Source organism: Thamnophis elegans, chromosome 16 (genome assembly GCF_009769535.1).
Source record: "Thamnophis elegans isolate rThaEle1 chromosome 16, rThaEle1.pri, whole genome shotgun sequence".
Lineage (NCBI taxonomy): Eukaryota > Metazoa > Chordata > Lepidosauria > Squamata > Colubridae > Thamnophis > Thamnophis elegans.
The window spans coordinates 17,135,191-17,154,610 of NC_045556.1; the positions used below are offsets into that span (position 1 = coordinate 17,135,191).

Consider the following 19,420-nt stretch of genomic DNA (forward strand, 5'->3'; position numbering starts at 1 on the left):
TTCTTTTGACAGCACATTGTCACTTGTAGATATTTACTGGAATACAATTTATTCCACCTAATTCATACTGTCCTTTCCTATCATTTTGCACTGAAGTTTATATTCATATTATTGAATCAGCTGAATCGTTAAAAAAAGGTCAAAGCAGAACACTGTTGCTAAAGCTTTGATGGACTATCCATAATTTCCTAAAGAATCCCAAATCATAGCAGGTGTTTTATTTATTCATTAATCTCCAACTTTGACAACAGCAACAATCAGACTGAAAACATAATTAAGTATAAAACAGGAAGGCTAATATAAAGAAAATTAACTTCACCTTCATAGTCTTCAAATTTCAGCACATATGCTGTGGAGGTTTCAAAAATTCAGAACATTTTGTTATACACTTGAGCCATAATGTAGACATAAATTATCAACTGCTATCAGTACAATCAGCACCAAAACAAAATAAAAAAGCCTATGAAGACAAGAAATAGGTAGGAATGGACATGAGGAAAGATGGAAATTTGAAGAAAGAGAACTATTTCAGAGTAATTTGTAATGGGGGTATAAATAAAGGCATATTCAACTAAAAGTAAATCATGTGAAGCAACAATTAGTCTTGCAGTTCTTGACATTTTCCAGCTTGCTTTAAAAATGGAGGATTGCAAGGAGAGAAGCAACAACAAAGGAGGAGGAGGAGGGGGGGGGGAATTGTTACAATTGTTGCTGTCGCTTTTATCAGCTAGCCCAGACCTCTCTTGAAGGAACTCATTTGAAGCAACTGCATATAAATAGCAGCTGGCCTACCAGAGATAGAGGTCACTTCAGCTTTACCTGCAGTAACAGGAATTAAAACGACTTGCAGCTTCCAGCATGATCTTAGTAATAAGACAAATGTTTAGCTTCGTTTTAGATTTATGTGATAGTTGAAATCACTGTATTGTTTACTCAAGGTCATTAATATCTGAAGTTATAGTGTATACCTATATTTTAATTGTAATCAGCATATTTCCATGTTGGCCATTTTAAGACTCATGATATTAAGAATTAGTGTCTAAGTTCTCTACATCTTCCTAACCGGGTCGTTCTGGTTAATTAGTTAATGAGAACAAACCAATTTCAAATTCTGATTTTGAAGCAAGCGTATATGCATTAATAACTGCAGTTAAGCAGTACTTGCTAGAATTAAACAATATACTTTAACAAGTTACAAGACATCTAAATAAAAATGTAACATTATAATATTGCTCCTTTGCAAGAACAAATGGAAGAATTCTTACTTAATAATCAGTGGTTTTCCATAACAGCAGGTTGCTAATATATTTAGCATCCTAACCAAAGACATTTGACATTTACTATATTTGGAAAAATTGTAGGCAGTTGTTACGTACAATATACAATACAATATGTGAGGAAGCTCTGGAACTCAAGATAACACTTCCTTGTTTCCTCAAGTATAAAGGCAGTGACAAAAAAACTATGTACATTTGACCAAATAGCTATGATATAGAGAATCATTACTAAACTAATAAAATTATGTACATATTAATCTTCAAAGGTTCAAAGCATAAGAAGTATGAAACTTTATACGATGTACCATGATGTAATACTCTAATGCTTAAGCGTTCACATATCATTGTCAGTTTTTCAGAAATACTGGACAATAGCAATGAAGAAACTATAGAGCTGAGTGCTGTAGTATTTATACTAAAGGAAAAGCAAAGTCTTCAATCCTTAAATGACTGACTGGAGAACAAGCAACTTCACTTAGATCATCAGCCTAAATTTCTTAAATAGTTAAGAGTTTCAGACAGATAGCAGTAATGAAAGCAGTGTTAAATTGTGACTCACAGATCAGACTCTCAAGTTCTCCAAACAAAAATCACACCCACCTTCTATATTTAATCCACCTGCTACACAGATCCAAATTAAAAATGCTACTGAACATATCTCATCATGTCACCTCACCTATTTCCATTTCCAGATGCCACTTGTCTGCTCTCCCCTACCCCTTTTCCCCACATTATTTCAAATGCAGAACAAACATTAGCCAATAGCAGCAAGCAAAGCATTCATATCCTTGTAACCATTTCATACTGAGCAATTCCACTTTGCAAAGTCATTTGCCAAGTAGTCCAACACATTTGCTTCCAGGGCTCCTCTTATTACATTCATGTTAGGTATTTCCAAGACATGTTTTATAATTCATTATCATGGGATAACCATTCTTTTATTTTACTCCTACTTCACTCATCAATAGATATGCAAAATTAATCTTAGAGCCGTTGCATTTTACAATACAATACAATAGCAGAGTTGGAAGGGACCTTGGAGGTCTTTTAGTCCAACCCCTGCCTAGGCAGGAAACCCTATACCGTTTCAGACAAATGGCTATCCAACATTTTCATTTTATAATCTTCCCAAGCAATTTGCTTTAATACTGGTTATCTTCCGCAAACTTATAAGTGTTCCCAATATTCATAGCAACAAATATGTTAATCCCACTATTATTAAACTTCAGATGTTACAATTCCATCATAACTATAATCTAAAATAAATACAAATCTATTGCTGCTGGCTCATAATACCAAATTGTTTTTCTTCATCTTTGATATGAACAGCAACTAGCCTGAAAATGAGTAAAGGAAATCATATAATTTTCAACAGGAAAAAAGGTAAATTTTGGGTTAATTAAAAAAAAATGCTGCCATTTCTTTTAAGCTTCATATTAAAAACAATTAACTATTAAAATATACCTTTAAAATTTTCTTAAGAAATATGGCAACCTATATCTCACCCACTGATGAATCAAAATACACCAGTATCTATCAATACCATAATCTGGAACTGTTTTATATTTTTATTCAACACAAGGTTGACTTTTTTCTTAAGATTGCCACATATTAGAAACATTGTTTTGGCTTTTTAGGTTTTGAAGTAAAAACATTGAAAGGAAACAAAATTCTCTTGTTTGGAAGAACTAGTATTATCTGAGAAGGGACACTGTTGCAATTCTGGGGGAAAAATACTCCCTTCTATTCACTTCCTAGAGCTAAGTCTTTCACAAGGAAAACCTGTGAGCTAAACAGCACCCGTGGCAAGGCTTACAGGTTTTACACCATTTTTATATACTAAGCCAGAAAGACAATACCAAACTATCAACACCCATTGAAAGAAAACGCCTACTGCCACTCATTAAACACTTAATAAAGATAGATTTCTAAACACGTGGGTTCTCCAATCACCAACAGGGCACCAACATAAGCAGGAACAACGTTTTGCAATGAAATAAAAAGAACTCTTAGTTTGTCATGTTTTTTTACTGGCAGAAAAATCAAGCCTTATTTTTTTTAAAAAAATATCTTAGTATAACGGTTGCGTTTGTTTTTTTATTTTTAAGTACTAACTTTAAAGTTGAAAGATTAAATTGTTTGGCAAGCATGAGAAAATGTTTCCATGGTTGTCTTCTCCCAGTAGACCAAAACAGGTATCTCTATTGATGTTACAGAATGTGGATAAATATTTCCAGCTAGAGTTTGCCACTCTACTCAAGGCCACCTTGACATTTTAAATAAAAGCAAAAAGAGCAATGTGCTCCTCTGTTTATTTGATGAGAAAGCATCCCTTCCATTACATCTGCCATAATGTAGTAGCTCTTGAAAGCCTAAAGCCCTAAATTCGGAAAAGATTCTCCTGTTCAACTGATTAACTCTTCCCTCCTTATTTCACAAACATGCAAACTAAGAATTAAAAACATCCCAAACTTAGTCTCAGCATTCAATAGTTCTATTTGACAATAGAAATTTCAAGAAGAAAAAAAAGGTACATCACTCCCAAATAACATACCGTCATCACAAAACACACTCTTCCTGTACACCCTTTGCTTTTTATATTAGTTTTACATTTTTTTTACATTATGGAATGGATGCTGGTCTTTGGCCATTACAAAGTTTTTGTGTGTGACTCTTCTCAACTTCATAGACAAATGAGAGTGGGAGTAAGGTAGGAAAAATAAGGGTATAGTCAAGAAAGCAATTAACAGTTCTGTGAGAAGGAGCAAGAGTACAGCAAGAAAAAAACATCCTTCCTCCCCCACCACATTTTTCCTGAAGAGCTAATACTAGGAAGATTGCCATTTATATAACTTATTCCCTCCACATTTCTTTTACTCACCAACCTCACTATTTCCAAAAAAATACCCTGAAAAATCAGACATGGCATGAATTTAAAGAAAAACCCCTGAAGCCTGCTTCTGACATCTTAATATGCTTGTAAATTGCCTTGAACATCTTGTCCTGGACAATAAAACAAGAAATAAAGAGATGTAGAAAACGATCTTCCCAATTTCTAAAAGACCCTATTGAAAATGACTTGGACAAAAGGAGAGGGTAAAAAACAACAACACCTTTCTGGTTGGATATAAACAAAACATACAACCTCTGGAGAAGTCACATTTCAGCCCTTATTCTTGAAACTTCACATTCTGCTAACCATACAAAAAAAGAATATTCCCATCAGTGTGAAAAATCCTGAACACAGATCAATTCAACTGCAATTCAGAATAGAAAAAATCATGCCTGTATCTTAAATAGAGAATCAAACACAGGTAAATCCTTCACCCACAACCACAAAGGAGGCTTATCATTTATGTTGCTATGTGAGAAATCTGTTGTGAGTTTTGTCCTGTTTTACAACCTTTCTCACCACCTTCATGAAGCAAATCACGGCAGCCGTTAAATCAATAAGGCAGGTTGTCAAAGCATAGCCACATAAATCACATGGCTGCAGAGAGGCTCCGACAGATGCTAAGTGTGAAAAACGGTCGTTCAGTCACTTTTCTCAGTGATGTCGTAACTTCGGTCCAGAAAGAAATGGCTGTAAATGCAGGCACATTTCACATGAAAATGCACCTACATTCACACACCTTAAAAGCACGCACGTTTACACTGCCAGATATTTCGATCCAGACATTTTGATTACTCCCAAGGTATCCCCAGCTGTTTACAAACCTGCGGATATACAGATCCACCTGGGAATATGCTTTGATTGCCACCACCACCACCCCATTCCTCTTACCAACAGGGCTCTACTAACCTTCCTAACGCCAGTCCCTTCAGACCAGCGGTCACCAACCAGTGGTCCAAGGGAAAATTTTGGTAGTCCGCAAAAACATTGTTTGCATTTGTTTATATATTGCACAAAATACTATTGATCTTTTTTTAAAAAAAGAAATTCATATCAGTGGAATTTAAAATTATGAATTTAGTGGACCCTGCGGTGCAAAAGATTGGTGACCCCTGGTTCAGATGATGCCCTGGGACACGTGTGTGTGCCTTCTGACATGCCCAGAGCATCCCCCACAGGCTCCCTTAAAGCCTCCTCTCCCCCCCCCACACACACCTAGGGAAGACTTTCTCCCCCCCTCCCCTCCCCCAAGACACAGGTCTGGCCATCCCCACATCCCTTTACGCCACGCTATCTGGGTGGCAGCGGCTTTGCTTTTTCTAATGTATTTTTTAATTTTCTTTTATTTCATCAAGCATGAATTAGATAATAATTCTTTACTGTCAAAGGACAACCTATGTACAATGAGATTGGCTGAGCTGCCTCAGTGCAGCTCCCCCACCAAACACAATACAGACATAGTCTTATACTATGGATAGAAGTATATCGGATAGAAGTACAAACATGATTATGAATACATGAAATGGATACGAATACAAGGGAATATTAGGACAGGGACGGTAACCCCCTCCCCCCCCACACCCACCCGAACTGAAGTTGAAGAGGGAGAACTTGCTGGCTCACTCCTCGCTTTACGACCGTTTCCCCCACCCCACCGCCAAATGTGAGGCCGTTGCTGCGCGCTCCTTCCTAACTCAGGAAGACTTGAGGGGAGGCAACGACCATCTCTCTCTCTCTCTCTCTCTCTCTCTCTCTCTCTCACACACACACACACACACACACACACACAAATACGCCCCTTTCTGAGGGGTTTTTGGCGGCCCTGACTTCTTCGCAGCCGCCTCAGCCTTTGGAGCCCGGCCTCCTTTCCTTCTTTCCTTCCTTCCCGGGAAAGCGGCCAGACTCACCCATCCGCCGCCGCTGCTTCTGCCGCTTCTGCCGCCTCCTCCTCCTCCTCACCTCACCGCCGTCTCGGAGACACTGACACGGGCGCATGGATATCCACGGGGCGCTATTTTTAGGCGGCGCGGCCGGGACTACTTTCGCTCCTCCTCCCCCCTCCCGTTCGCTTGGAGCGGGTTGGACGGATCACTGCCCGCTTTCGCGTGTGTGTTCTTCCGCGGGCCTACTTGACTCCATGAGTGGGGGCGGGAGGGAGGTTTATTTTTTTAGAAGAGGCCGAGGAGGCTCTTCGCTGCCTTTTTTCCCCTCCCTCTCTATTTGAAAGTTCCCCCCTCCTTTCCCTGGCTTGGGACTATATTTACTGAACAGTAGGGGAGCGGCTGGGGCTGTGACGTTGCTCATGACGTCAGGGTTCGAAGGCCCGAGCGGATAGGGCGGTGGGCGGGAGCGGAGGCAGCAAGGATCCAATCGAGGGGTGACGTAGGGGAGAGAGGCGCGGTGGGCCAATCGTGGAAATGTTGATAGGTGGATCCCCCTTCCTTTGCTTGACAAGGCGCAAGGCCAATCAGAATGCCGTAAATCGGATAAAAGCAGACAAATCAGAACTAGAAGGAACGGGTCCTGTTCGCAGAGACCTTGACAGCGATATGGAGTGGAAATAATTGCGCGCATGCGTTCAAAGCGCCTTCCCTTTTTCCTTAAGGGAACGAATGACGCAGAAGCGAGAAAGGATTCGCGCATGCGCAGAAGTTATTCGTGCTCCCTTACGAGTCTCTTCCCTACGGAGGAGGCCTCCTTCGCGGGCACCAATTCGTTGCCAGCCTTTTCTTTTTGTGTAGCGCCATTAAAACTCGCTATGCACGCATCATATCACTCCTTTACACGTGTCCCACGCACACGCCTTGCGGGGACATGGAACGTGGCTGCTGGGAGAGAAGAAGCGTGGTTGGTTGAAACGCGTCTAAAGAAGCGTCTGTCAAGAAGACTCCAGCCAATCACGGTCCTCCGATGAGCACGCGTTCTCCCAGTCCTACCCACTCTGTATGTAAAGCAGTGCTGGCTGGAGAATTCTGGGAATTGAAGTTCACAAGTCCTAAAGTTGCCAGCTTTGAAGACCTCTGATGTAAATAATTGTTAAATGAAAATACACAGGAAAATTTAGGGAGAAGGGATGAAATAAAAATTGCAAAAAGCAACAGAATCAGAGAGCAAAAATAAATAAATGACTTCTCGTCTTCTTTGCAATCATTTCAAATAAACTAATTACCCCTCCTTTTTAAAAATTTAGACTTTTGAAGACAGATTCTACTCTTCTCAATCTGCAAATCCAGAACTCAACATTTCTCTTTCTTTCTTCAAGAAAAATTCCATGCAAGATTTCCAATCTTTTATAAAAGTACTTATTGCTTTATCCCTGCAGCCCTGCCCAAGCAGATCAATTTTTGTGAGAATAGAATAGAATTTTTGTCACTTTAAATGTACACTAATCAGTATAAAAATAAATTTCATTGCATTCAGCTCTCAAAAGATAATTATTATGCATATGCCCACATACACACACACACATATATATGACACATCATAGTCGAATACATGGCAGAAAAAAAGATGTCTGCTAATTCTGTCCTCTTTACAACCTCTATAACACCATTGTGGGTACGGTATTACAATATTTATCCTTATGCATATAATAATGTTACCATAAATAAAATCAATCTTCCATCAAGTTTCTAATTGATTATTCATAAGTCCTAGTAAAAAACAGTCCCTCCCACTCTAGAAAAATTCTTAAGAGCACAAAGGTGTAAATGTTGATGCGGATTTTAAGGATGGAAGAAATTGCAATGCCAATTCCACACGGAAGCAATACTTTTCTCCTGCCATCGAACTGCAGGCGGGTGTATGAGTTTCCAGCAACTCTGAAAATTCCCGGGAACTCCCAGGCTTGCATGCAACATTGCTAAATCTTGACTAGCCAGGTGGAATTTTGTTTCTCTGTCAACTGACAGAGGACAATATGACCTATATTTATGCTGACCATATATCCTTTATTCATTGGTTGGATTTACTTAACTAACTAATCCTAATCCTACCGGTTTGCAAATGGGGGATTGGACTAGAATACCTCCAAAGTCCCTTCCAGCCTCGGTTTCGGTCACCACACTATAAAAAAAGATGTTGAGACTCTAAAGAGCAAAAAGCAACCAGGATAATTAGGGGACTGGAGACTAAAACATATGAAGGAACTGGGTAGATCTAGTTTAATGAAAAGAGGGACTACGGGAGACATGATAGCAGTGTTCCAATGTTTGAGGGGCTGCCATAAAGAGGAGGGGGGTCAAGCTATTTTCCAAAGTACCTGAAGGCCAGACAAGGAACAATGGATGGAAACTGATGAAGGAGAGATTCCACCTGAAAATAAGGAGGAATTTTCTGACAGTGAGAACAATCAACCGATGGAACAGAAGTTGCTTTCAAAAGTTGTGGGAGTTCCATCACTGGAGGCTTTCAGGGGGAGATTGGACTACCATTTGTCAGGGATGGTGTAGGGTCTCCTCCTTGAGTGGGGGGTTGGACTAGATGTCCTACAAGGTCTTTTCCAACTCTGTTAATCTGTAATCTAGTCCATTCTTTTGAGATCGCTTTAATATCCAAGAATAATTTGGTCATATCATTGTTTTATCTACTGTTTTCTCATTTTTCATCCTGCCTCCTTTTCTATATCATAGTAATGCTATTAAGAGTTTAATATGATTATCCTTAATATTTCCAGATGTAATACCCAGAGGATTAACTAATGAATCATATAATAATAACAGGCCCCGTTACTACCTGGGTGATATTACCGTTCTCCCCTAAGGTTTCTTCAAGTGGGTTTTCTACCAGATGTGAATATTTTAATGAATCTTGACAAGAAAGCTCCTGGCAATATTATAATCTGGGTATTTCCCATTGCACTCCCATTAGAAAACGTTTTTCTGAGTCATCCTCAGTATACACTCTCATTCAACTAATGTTTGAAGTGGGTGTGTTCCCTTCTCTGCTCAAAATAGACGAGTCTGAGCTGCATTCTTGGGTCCAGCGTGAATATTGGGAGGGACATAATCAGGGGTTGGTTCCTGCCAGTTCTAACCTTGTCTATAGAAGAGATTCCACATATCTACAGTGCCGTTTAGAACCGGTTCCAGCTTCCTCCCCCGCCCATCCGCCCATCATCAAGATGAAGAGCAAGAGGAGGAATTCTGGGAGTTGAAGTCCACAAGTCTTAAAGCTGTCAAGTTTGAACACCCCTGTGGTTTTTTTCCCTAAAGAGTTAGGGGTGCGAGGGTCTTGTAACCTGAAAGCTTTAAGACTTGCGTGCTTCATATGCCACAATTTCTGAGCCAACATTTTGGTTGCTAAGCAAGAGCGTTGTTAAGTGAGTTTCACCACATTTTACAAGTTGGTCCACCCAGTCACATGACTGCCAAGCCACTCCCACTCGGTCACATGGCCAGCAAGCCACTTTCACCTGGTCACATGGCTGGCAAGCCACTCCCACAAAGCAGGCCACAACTACAGAAGAGGTTCTAAAAATTTTTGAAATCCACCACTGGACATAATGACATGGTATCACTAACTAAAGCAGGGGTCCCCAACCCCCAGTCCGTTCACCAGTGCTGCAGTGGTGGGATTCATTTTTTTTTTTACTACCAGTTCTGTGGGCGTGGCTTGGTGGGCGTGGTGTGGCTTGGTGGGTGTAGCAGGGGAAGGATACTGTAAAATCCCCATTCCCTCCCGATCAGCTGGGACTTGGGAAGCCAATAGAATCAAGATCACATGAAGTGTTAATACCACTTTCTAATGCCTTGGTAAGGCACTTGAAATCCTGCATTCAGTTTTGGTCGCCATGATGTAAAAAAGATGTGGAGACTCTAGAAAGTGTGCAGAGAAGAGCAACAAAGAGGATTAGGGGACTGGAGGCTAAAACATGAAGAACGGTTGCAGGAACTGGGTATGTCTAGTTTAATGAAAATAAGCACTAGGCGAGACATGATAGCAGCCTTCCAATATCTCAGGGGCTGCCACCAAGAAGAAGGGGTCAAGCTATTCTCCAAAGTCCCTGAGGGCAGGACAAGAAGCAATGGAGAGAAACAACTTAGAACTAAGGAGAAATTTCCTGACAGTTAGAACAATTAACCAGTGGAACGACCTCCTTCCAGAAGTTGTGAATGCTCCAACACTGGAAGTTTTTTAGAAGAAGTTGGATATCCATTTGTCTGAAGTGGTGTAGGGTTTTGTGCCTAAGCAGGAGGTTGGACTAGAAGACCTTCAAGGTCCCTTCCAACTCTGTTATTCTATTCTATTCTATTCCCGAATCAAAAAACTACCAACTCAAACAACCAACCAAGATGTATACAACAGCCTAATTATGTAACTGTCCAAAGGAAAACAATACTCCCACCAACTCTTTTTTTCCATTTTTATTTTATTATATAAAATGCAAAGAAGAAAAGAAAAAAATAGAAACAGCCCTACCAATTCTTGATAGAGCAAGCTACTTATACATAGAGAGCCGAGGTGGCGCAGTGGTTAAATGCAGCACTGCAGGCTACTTCAGCTGACTGCAGTTCTGCAGTTCGGCTGTTCAAATCTCACCGGCTCAGGGTTGACTCAGCCTTCCATCCTTCCGAGGAAGGTAAAATGAGGACCCAGATTGTTGGGGGCAATATGCTGACTCTGTAAACCGCTTAGAGAGGGCTGAAAGCCCTATGAAGCGGTATATAAGTCTAACTGCTATTGCTATTGCTATAAAGAGAGACCAACCTCCACTCTCTTCTAACACTGAAGTTGTTGCCTAGTCTGATAACGAAAGGTCTGGCAGCAAACACAACCAAGCTTAGAGAGCACCAAGAACTTGGCGATATATAACCCTGTAGATCTCAGAAGTGTCCAGGTTTCAGAAGCCAAAAAAAAAAAAAAAGTACATAGAATATATCTCTTTCACCTTTCCTTTCTTAGGCTCTGCCAAGAGTGCTTTTAAGATAACCTAATGCCTCTAATCAAGCCAGCATGATGCATTTCACCTTTAACCGCTTTTCCAAAGTTGTCACGAGGAAAGAGCCATTTCTTTGAAAGTACACATACGTAAACATTTATATAGAACTAAGGAATTCCCCAAGTATGACAGAGCTTCTGTGATTTTGAAGAGTGACTCCACTTTCAGTTTAAAGTGATAGTTGCCCAAACCACCTCCCTTACAGAATTAACAGAATTGCCTCTAGCCTCACACACTGGCATTATAATTATCTACTGCACTGTCTCTTCGTGTCTTTTAAAAAGCCCACTTCATTCTGGTTTGTTATGTATTCTTCTCTTCTAAGCCACCTTCAATGTGGGTTCAAAACAGAGGTGGTCTTCAGCAGGTTCTGACCAGTTCTGGAGAACCAGTAGCAGAAATTTTGAATAGTTCGGAGAACCAGCAAATACCACCACTGACTGGCCCCACCCCATCTATTCTCTGCCTCCCGAGTCCCAGCTGATTGGGAGGGAATGGGGATTTTGCAGTATCCTTCCCCTGCCACGCCCACCAAGCCACAGCCACCAAGCCATGTCATGACCACCAAGCCATGCCCACAGAACCGGTAGTAAAAAGTTTTGAAACCCACCACTGGTTCAAAATATTTAAGATTTAAACAGCTTTGGAACAATTTATTATAGGCCATCGATGTTGAGTCTTAGTAACCACCTAGATAGAATTTCTCCAATTTCTCTATTTCTAATTTGCTCCTTCAGGTTTACCAACAGTGTTCATATTGCTCCTCTGAGTCCATCCACCAGTGGTGGGTTTCAAAAAATTTTGGAACCTACTCTGTGGGTGTGGCCTCCTTTGTGAGAGTGGCTTGCCGGCCATGTGGTCTGGTGGGAGTGGCTTGCCGGCCATGTGTTTTCTTTCTCTCTCTCTTTCTTTCTCTCTCTCTCTCTCCCCCCCCCTCTCTTTCCTTCCTTTTGTCTCTCTGTCCCTTTTTTCTTTTTTTCTTTCATCTATCTCTCACTCTTTTTCTTTCTTTTTTCTTTCTTTCTTTCTTTCTTCCTTTCTTTCTCTCTCTCTGTGTCAGTCTGTCTGTCAGTCTGTGTGGGGGGGGCAGTGGTGGGTTTCAAAATTTTTGGGAACCTCTTCTGTAGGTGTGGCCTGCTTTCTGGATCCACTGGTGGAACCTCTTCTAACTGGTTCGGTAGATTTGACGAACCGGTTCTACCGAATAGGTGCAAACTGGTAGGAACCCACCTCTGCCATCCACGTTGTGGTTGGTCATCTCTTTCTTCTCTTTTCTTCTATCTTTCCCTGCCTTAGAATCTTGTCCAGAGAACTGAGACTTTGCATAACGTGTCCAAAGCAGAATACTTTGTGCCTGCCATTTGTTCCTCAATTTGCTTTATTTGTATGATGATAGAATAGAAAATAGAACAGAACAGAACACAACCTTAGAAGTCTTCTAGTCCAGCCACCTGCTCAAGTAGGAGAACCTATACTATTTCAGATAAGTGACTGTCCAGTCTCTTCTTAAAAAAGATCCAGTGATGGAGCGCCCATGATTTCTGGAGGCAAGCTATTCCACTGGTTAATTGTCCCCACTGCCAGGAATTTTCTCCTTAATTCCAGGTTGCTTCTATCTTTGGTTAGTTTCCAATCTTCTTTCTTATCCTGCCCTCTGGTGCTTTGGAGAATAATTTGACCCCCTCTTCTTTGTGGCAGCCCCTTAAATACTGGGATACTGCTATCATGTCATCCTTAGTTCTTCTGGTCTTTAGACTAGCCAAACCCAAATCCTGCAACTCTTGGATGAGAGGCGAAAGGTCTTCAAGGCAAAACACAGTCCAGTTGCCTTTTGAAAAAAGCATCTTTGGGACAACCATGATCTGGATGACTAAGAATCTTTATAGACAGTTCCCTTGATTGGTTTTCTTGGTTATCCATAATATTCTGAGGAATCTTCTCCAGCATCGAAATTCACAAGCATCAAAGATCTTCCTATTCTGCGTCTTCACATATAACGTGGCACGACATAACCGCAAACGTCAAAAGCGCGCCAACAACACCGCAGCGCTAAAACCGCGATGTCAAAAGCGCGCCGACAACAGCGCGCCAACAACAGCGCGCCGACAGAAGCGCGATTTAACTTAAGGTAAGGTTTAGGGTTAGGTTTAGGGTTAGGTTTAGGGTTAGGTTTAGGGTTATTTTTAGGGTTATGTTACAGCGCGCTTCTGTTGGCGCGCTGTTATCAGCGCGCTGTTGTCGCGCGGTTTTGACGGTGCGGTTTTGTCACCGCGCTTTAGTCACACGCGCTTTAGTCTACCGCGGTTTTGTGGTGGAACCCACATATAAAACCTACAGAAGCATATTCATTGTATTAAAGTTTCATTGGTTAGATATCTCATTGTGGCTTCTTGAAGAAAAAAACATATTTAAATTCCAACATTACGGTGAAAAATGTCATTTTGGCTAAATAGAAGCTCTACTTCACAAATTCCTAGTTCTGGGCTGCTACATGAATGTTATGTGTGGCATTCAGAACACTGAACATGACATTTTATATATGACATTCAATCTATCATTTGCTTGGGGAATGTTTGCTTTTCTAAGACAAATGGCCAAAGTACGTAAGATTAAATCAGACACCGCTTGGATAAAAATATTGGCATAGGAAGCACCGATTTCCTAGATTGAATCAAATGGGGGGGGGATCCCTCCTTTGAACACTTCCAAATACAGATTATAGATCTGATTTTTGGAGTCAGTAGGGTTTCCTGTATGTTTTCTTCGATCTCCTGCTGCTAAACCACAGGGAAGTATTTGTACTCCTGATGTTATCTGCCTTACAGACTGGCCTATATTCAAGTAAAGCTGCTGATATTTTAGGAAGGGAAGGGGGGAGGGAAGGGAGAGCAAGGGAAGGTGAAATCTGGCTGCATAATAGAGTTTGGAGGTTTTTTTTTCTTTAAAAAAAGATTTACAGGTTTTTGTTTGGTTTTCAGAACTAAGGATGGAAATGGAAGGAGGCAGGGGTGACATTCAATTTTTTTCCCTACCGGTTTTGTGGGTGTGGCTTGGTAGTGGGTTCCTGTAACTGAGTCCTGGGCAAAAAGGCACATAGGGGAGGGAGGGAGGGAGGGAGGGGGGAGAGAGAGGGAGAGAGAGAGAGAGAGAATTTATACCCTCTGTTGGGCTTTGAATTTGAGCTTGTATTCTGATTGGTTGTCAGACTCCCATGGGGCCATGCAGGGGCAAATCTGTAGGCTGTCCTGAGTCCCAAGCTTGGTTGAGCCTTGCTGGGTGATGATGTAATGAAAGGGTTTTGGGATTCCTATTGTGGCTCTGTCTGAAGGAGGTAGATCTTTGTTATGTAGAATAGTCTGGCTCAGGCCTTAATGGCCCATTGACAGGGGGGTTGAGTTTCTGTCTCCCTTTTAGGGGAGATATTCTGTCCTTTTAATATTTCCTAAAATATCTCATTTTTATAGGAGAGGGGTGGGTGCTAACTTCCTACATTTCCAAAAACCAAGGTTCCTGCTGCAAACTTAACCAACCCTCCTCAGTGATTGTAGTCCCTTAAGCCGTGACAGAATCCCTCCCCCTCCTCTGAATAATGCTATCTGATTTTCTTTCTTTCTTCTGTAATAAATGACAGCTGTCCTTGACTCATCCCTTGGGCATGCCAATACAATTTTCTTGGCAAATCTATGGAGATGCTTCATTTGTTTATTCAACTATAAGATTTCTAGTGTGCATTTCATGGAAGAGTTTAAGGCCGGTCCTATGTAACTCTGCCTTCTATTTTCCCCCCACCCACCCACCCTGAGTGATGGCCTTCTGAAATTGCCTTCTTTCTCAACTGTGATTAATAAACAACTATACAGTATAGTAGGGTTTTTAAAAAACATTTTTAATCATGATGTTTCAAAATCTATTTGCTGTTTTAGTGATTGTTCTACGCTTTCCAAAGTCACATTGTCTGGCGATATAAAAATGATAAATAAATCTTGTTTGTTTCAGTTTGTACAGAATAACAGAGTTGAAAGGGACCCTGGGGTTCTTCTAGTCCAACCCCCTGCTCAAGCAGGAGACCCAGACAACGAGCTGTCCAGTCTCTTCTTGAAAGACTCCAGTAATGGAGCACCCACAACTTCTGAAGGCAAGCCATTCCATTAAATTTTTTGAGATCAGCCAATCTCCCAATATGCTGATATAAAAATGTAACATGGTATTGATGCCTTGTAACTTTGAACAATCATTAAATGAACTGTGTAAATCGAGGACTACCTGTACCAGCTGTTTCCTAAGGGGCAGTTGGACATGATTCTTGTAATACAGGTGAGCAACAATAAAGTATCGACTTGGACTTATTCATGAGTGGTTCTGGTTGCTTTTCGCCTGACATTGCCACTGCATTGCTGCTTACTACTTCTCTTTGGTTGACCTCCAAGGCTGTCAGAAGGATGCTCCCAGAATTCTTATTTGACGTAAGTAGTGATTAGCAATTCAGCAGTCCTGAATTCTTGAAAGCCTCATCCTGCGGTGCTAGCTTTCCCCCTCCATCCTTTGGAGCTCAGTTGGTCCTCTGAGATAGCTGCTCTCCATCATTGGGTTGGTGATGAGGAGGTGGTCATGGTGTTCTCACCTAGGCTTCCCAAAAGCACGAAGCTGACTCCTCATCCTGATAAAACTCGATTTATTTAGTTGAAAGTGAATTCCTTTCCAGCAAAGTCCCGGCCAACAGTCTTTCAGGTGATTTCAGGCTTGGAGAGCTGCCAGGCCAATATCTTCCAAACGCCACTCTGTAGCAGACAATACTTGGCAAGAAGTCAAGAACAGATCTTCACCCTAATGAATTGAACTAATTGTCTCCTGCAAACTCCACTCCCCTTTTGCCCCTCTTTATTCCCTATGGGAGGGGCCAATCATCATCCACTGGCTTTACTCCCGAGTCGACCCCTCTTCCTTAGCTGTTCCCTTCTCCTGGCAGCTCTGCGTATGCGCACACTGGGAGCAGGCTCCAGCTGTTCTTCTGCCCCACTGTCTGAAGGCAGCTGATAGCTGGCATACGGCCCTGGCCCCATCTCTGCCTCCTACACAAAGCAGTCATCAGAGCCTTCCCCAGACTCCAGGACTGGCCCATGTTCCTCCCCAACCTCCTCACTGTCCAAATCTGCTGCCAGATCCACTGGCGGGCCACAACAGATGGTGGCCACCTCTCTCCTGAGGCTCCTAGACCTTGGCAAGCGAGGCTCACTTAATTCAAGCCATGTCTTGCAAGTAATACTGAAGGAAAGTATGCCTGGGCATGCCATGTGCACAGCGGATTCCCCGCTTCTGAGCAACTCTGCCCTCAGAAACAGGCCTTACAGTGTGAGCAATGCATCTCCCAATTTTAGAAATTAATCATTGGTATTAAGTGGTAACTGGTTCATGCCCAGGGAATGTGACTCTCTGAATGTCTCCTTGTAATCGTATATACTGTACACACAGGGATATGAGCTGAGGACTCTGTTTCCACTCCCAGCCATTGGGATTTTATTTTCACAAGCTCCCTCGGCTTCCTGCTTTCCGCCCTATCTTTCCATTCATTAAACTACAGCTTTCAAATTAAACCTTCTGACATAACATGGCTTGAGGTTTTTGGACGGTGAGCTCAACTAGAGCCATTTTCATTCGTTTCCTCGGGGTAATTTTTCAATTTTCACATCCTTCTGCTCGCCACTTTCATTTAAAAGACCAGAAGAGTTTTTTTAAAAAAACAAGGTTCCCCTGCTTATAAGTTTCTTATCCAATTACCGGTATTGAATAAATAAATTTAAAGACGGCTGCCTGCAGTTTTCATTTAAAATCAAAGGAACCTTTTCCAGCATTATGCAAAACTCATGTGTGACATAACAACAGTTTTTCCCAAAAGTCTCGAAAAAGCCCAGAGTAAAGGAGATGAATTGTTTATTTATTTTATTTTATTTTATTTATTATTTTATTTTATTTTATTATTTTATTTTGTTTTATTATTTTATTTTATTATTTTTATTATTTTTATTATTTCATTTTATCATTTTATCATCATTTTATCATCATTTTATCATTTTATCATTTTATCATTTTATCATTTTATCATTTTATCATTTTATCATTTTATCATTTTATCATTTTATCATTTTATCATTTTATCATTTTATCATTTTATCATCATTATATTATTATTATATTATTATATTATATTATTTTTATTATTTTATTTTATTATTTTATTATTATTTTATTATTTTATTATTATTTTATTATTTTATTATTTTATTATTTTATTATTTTATTATTTTATTATTTTATTATTTTATTATTTTATTATTTTATTATTTTATTTTATTATTTTATTATTTTATTATTTTATTATTTTATTATTTTATTATTTTATTATTTTATTATTTTATTATTTTATTATTTTATTATTTTATTATTTTATTATTTTATTATTTTATTATTTTATTATTATTTTATTTTATTTTATTATTATTTTATTTAATATTTATTTTATTTTATTTTATTATTTTATTTTATTATTTTCTGCACTTTTAATTTTCCTCTTTTTCGGATCTTTTCTTTTTCTAATTTTTTAAAATGTTTATTTATTGTTGAAACTTAATAGTTTTATAAAACAAAGTCTTAGACTTCTTTTAATCTATTTTCAGCACGTAATCAAGAATAAAACATTTCAATGATGTGTACTGCAGAATAGATAATGCTATATCTTCTGCACATGGCATCATATTAATCAAAGTCCTTTTAGGCAGTTGTTAGAGATTCAACGTGAAAGGTACTATTTTTTAGCAGTACTTCTTTTTTAACATTTATTTTCTCATTTTTATTAAATTATGTTGAGAAAATGCAAAACAATTGCACAACATTAATATTTAATGCTGGTGTGCCATTATTATTCATTTTCCCCATTGACTTTGCTTGTACAAAATGTATAAAATGGTGTAACAGAAGAAGTTAACTTGTGGAAACATGATGTTAAAGTTGAAATATGTATAATAAAAATTATTCAAAAAAAAGAAAGAAAGAAGTTATTAACTTATTTTTGTTGCTGCCTGGCAAGTCAAAGCAAAACATTTGAAAAATGAAATACTTCTATCTTTGAATCTATTTAGAAGTGTGAGAAATAGCGTCAACCCCCTCAATAAAAATTGAAGTAGCAAAGGGAAATGGGAAAAAAAACTATCATTAAATTATTTCACTTTTTCTTTTTCTAGTTATATCATCAAAACAGTTTCTATTAGATTATATTCATGTGCAGGTAGCCATTGATTTAAAGCAATTCATTTAGTGACCATTCAAAATTTCAACAGCATTGAAAAAAGTGACTTAATACCATTTTTCACACTTATGACGGGCCACTTGGGAGCCATCTCATATTTATGACCGTTGCAGTGTCCTGAAGTCACATGATCCCTTTCTGCGATCTTCTGACAAGCAAAGTCAATGGGGAGGCCAGATCCACTTAACAACCGTGTTACTAATTTAACAACTGCAGTGATTCACAACATCAGAAAGGGCCTTAAAATGGAAAAAAATCACCTAACAATTGTTAAGTGAAATGTTGGTCTGAATTGTGGTTGTAAGTCGAGGCCTACCTGTGTACAGATTTATTTAGGAAAGAAATACTGTGGAAGTAGTAACATTTCTTCAGGCAATTGTGTAGTATTGTAGTAACATTTGTAGTAATATTGTAGTAGCATTTATTCAGGCAATTATGTAGTATTGTATTAATATTGTAGTAGCATTTATTCAGGCAAAGATGTTGAATATCCATTTGTCTGAAGTGGTGTAGGTTGTCCTGTCTAAGCAGGAGATTGGACTAGAAGACCTCCAAGGTCCCTTCCAACTCTATTACTCTATATAATTACTAACAAAATTAACAAAGTATACAGTATGGATCAAATGGATGAAGTGAAATACCAACATAGCAGAAGGTCTTTGTAATAAAAGTGTAACATAAGCTACTACGGTCATGTACATTAATAAACCACACAAATATGTCTGAACCACCTCAGTCTGCATGTCAGCTAAAACCAAATAACATAATCGCAGCGTCTGCATACTGAATTGGAAATGTAGAATAAATCAGAATTATTTATTATGGAATAATCAGAGCTGCTTATTCCTGGGGTCAATTGCACCTTAAAAATGACTCAAATTTTGTGAAGAGAAAGGTGTCAAACTTTGCTGGTTGGATTCTTTCTCGTTGTTGTTGTTGTTAGTTGTGAAGTTGTTTCTGACACATTGCGACCCCATGGACAACGTTCCTTCAGGCCTTCCTGTCCTCTA

General features: G+C 39.5%; 1 protein-coding gene across 3 annotated transcripts in view; it reads right to left on the bottom strand.

Moving 5' to 3' along the window:
* MEF2A (myocyte enhancer factor 2A) overlaps positions 1 to 6,187 on the bottom strand; it is a 90,181-nt gene extending 83,994 nt beyond the window's left edge. For 2 of the 3 annotated variants that reach the window (XM_032232632.1, XM_032232633.1), the window contains exon 1: positions 6,078 to 6,180. The gene's annotated coding sequence lies outside the window, so the exon portion shown is untranslated. Of the gene's footprint in view, positions 1 to 6,077 lie in introns of all 3 variants that reach the window. The other variant, XM_032232634.1, reaches the window with a different exon arrangement.
* Between the last annotated feature and the right edge of the window lie 13,233 nt (positions 6,188 to 19,420).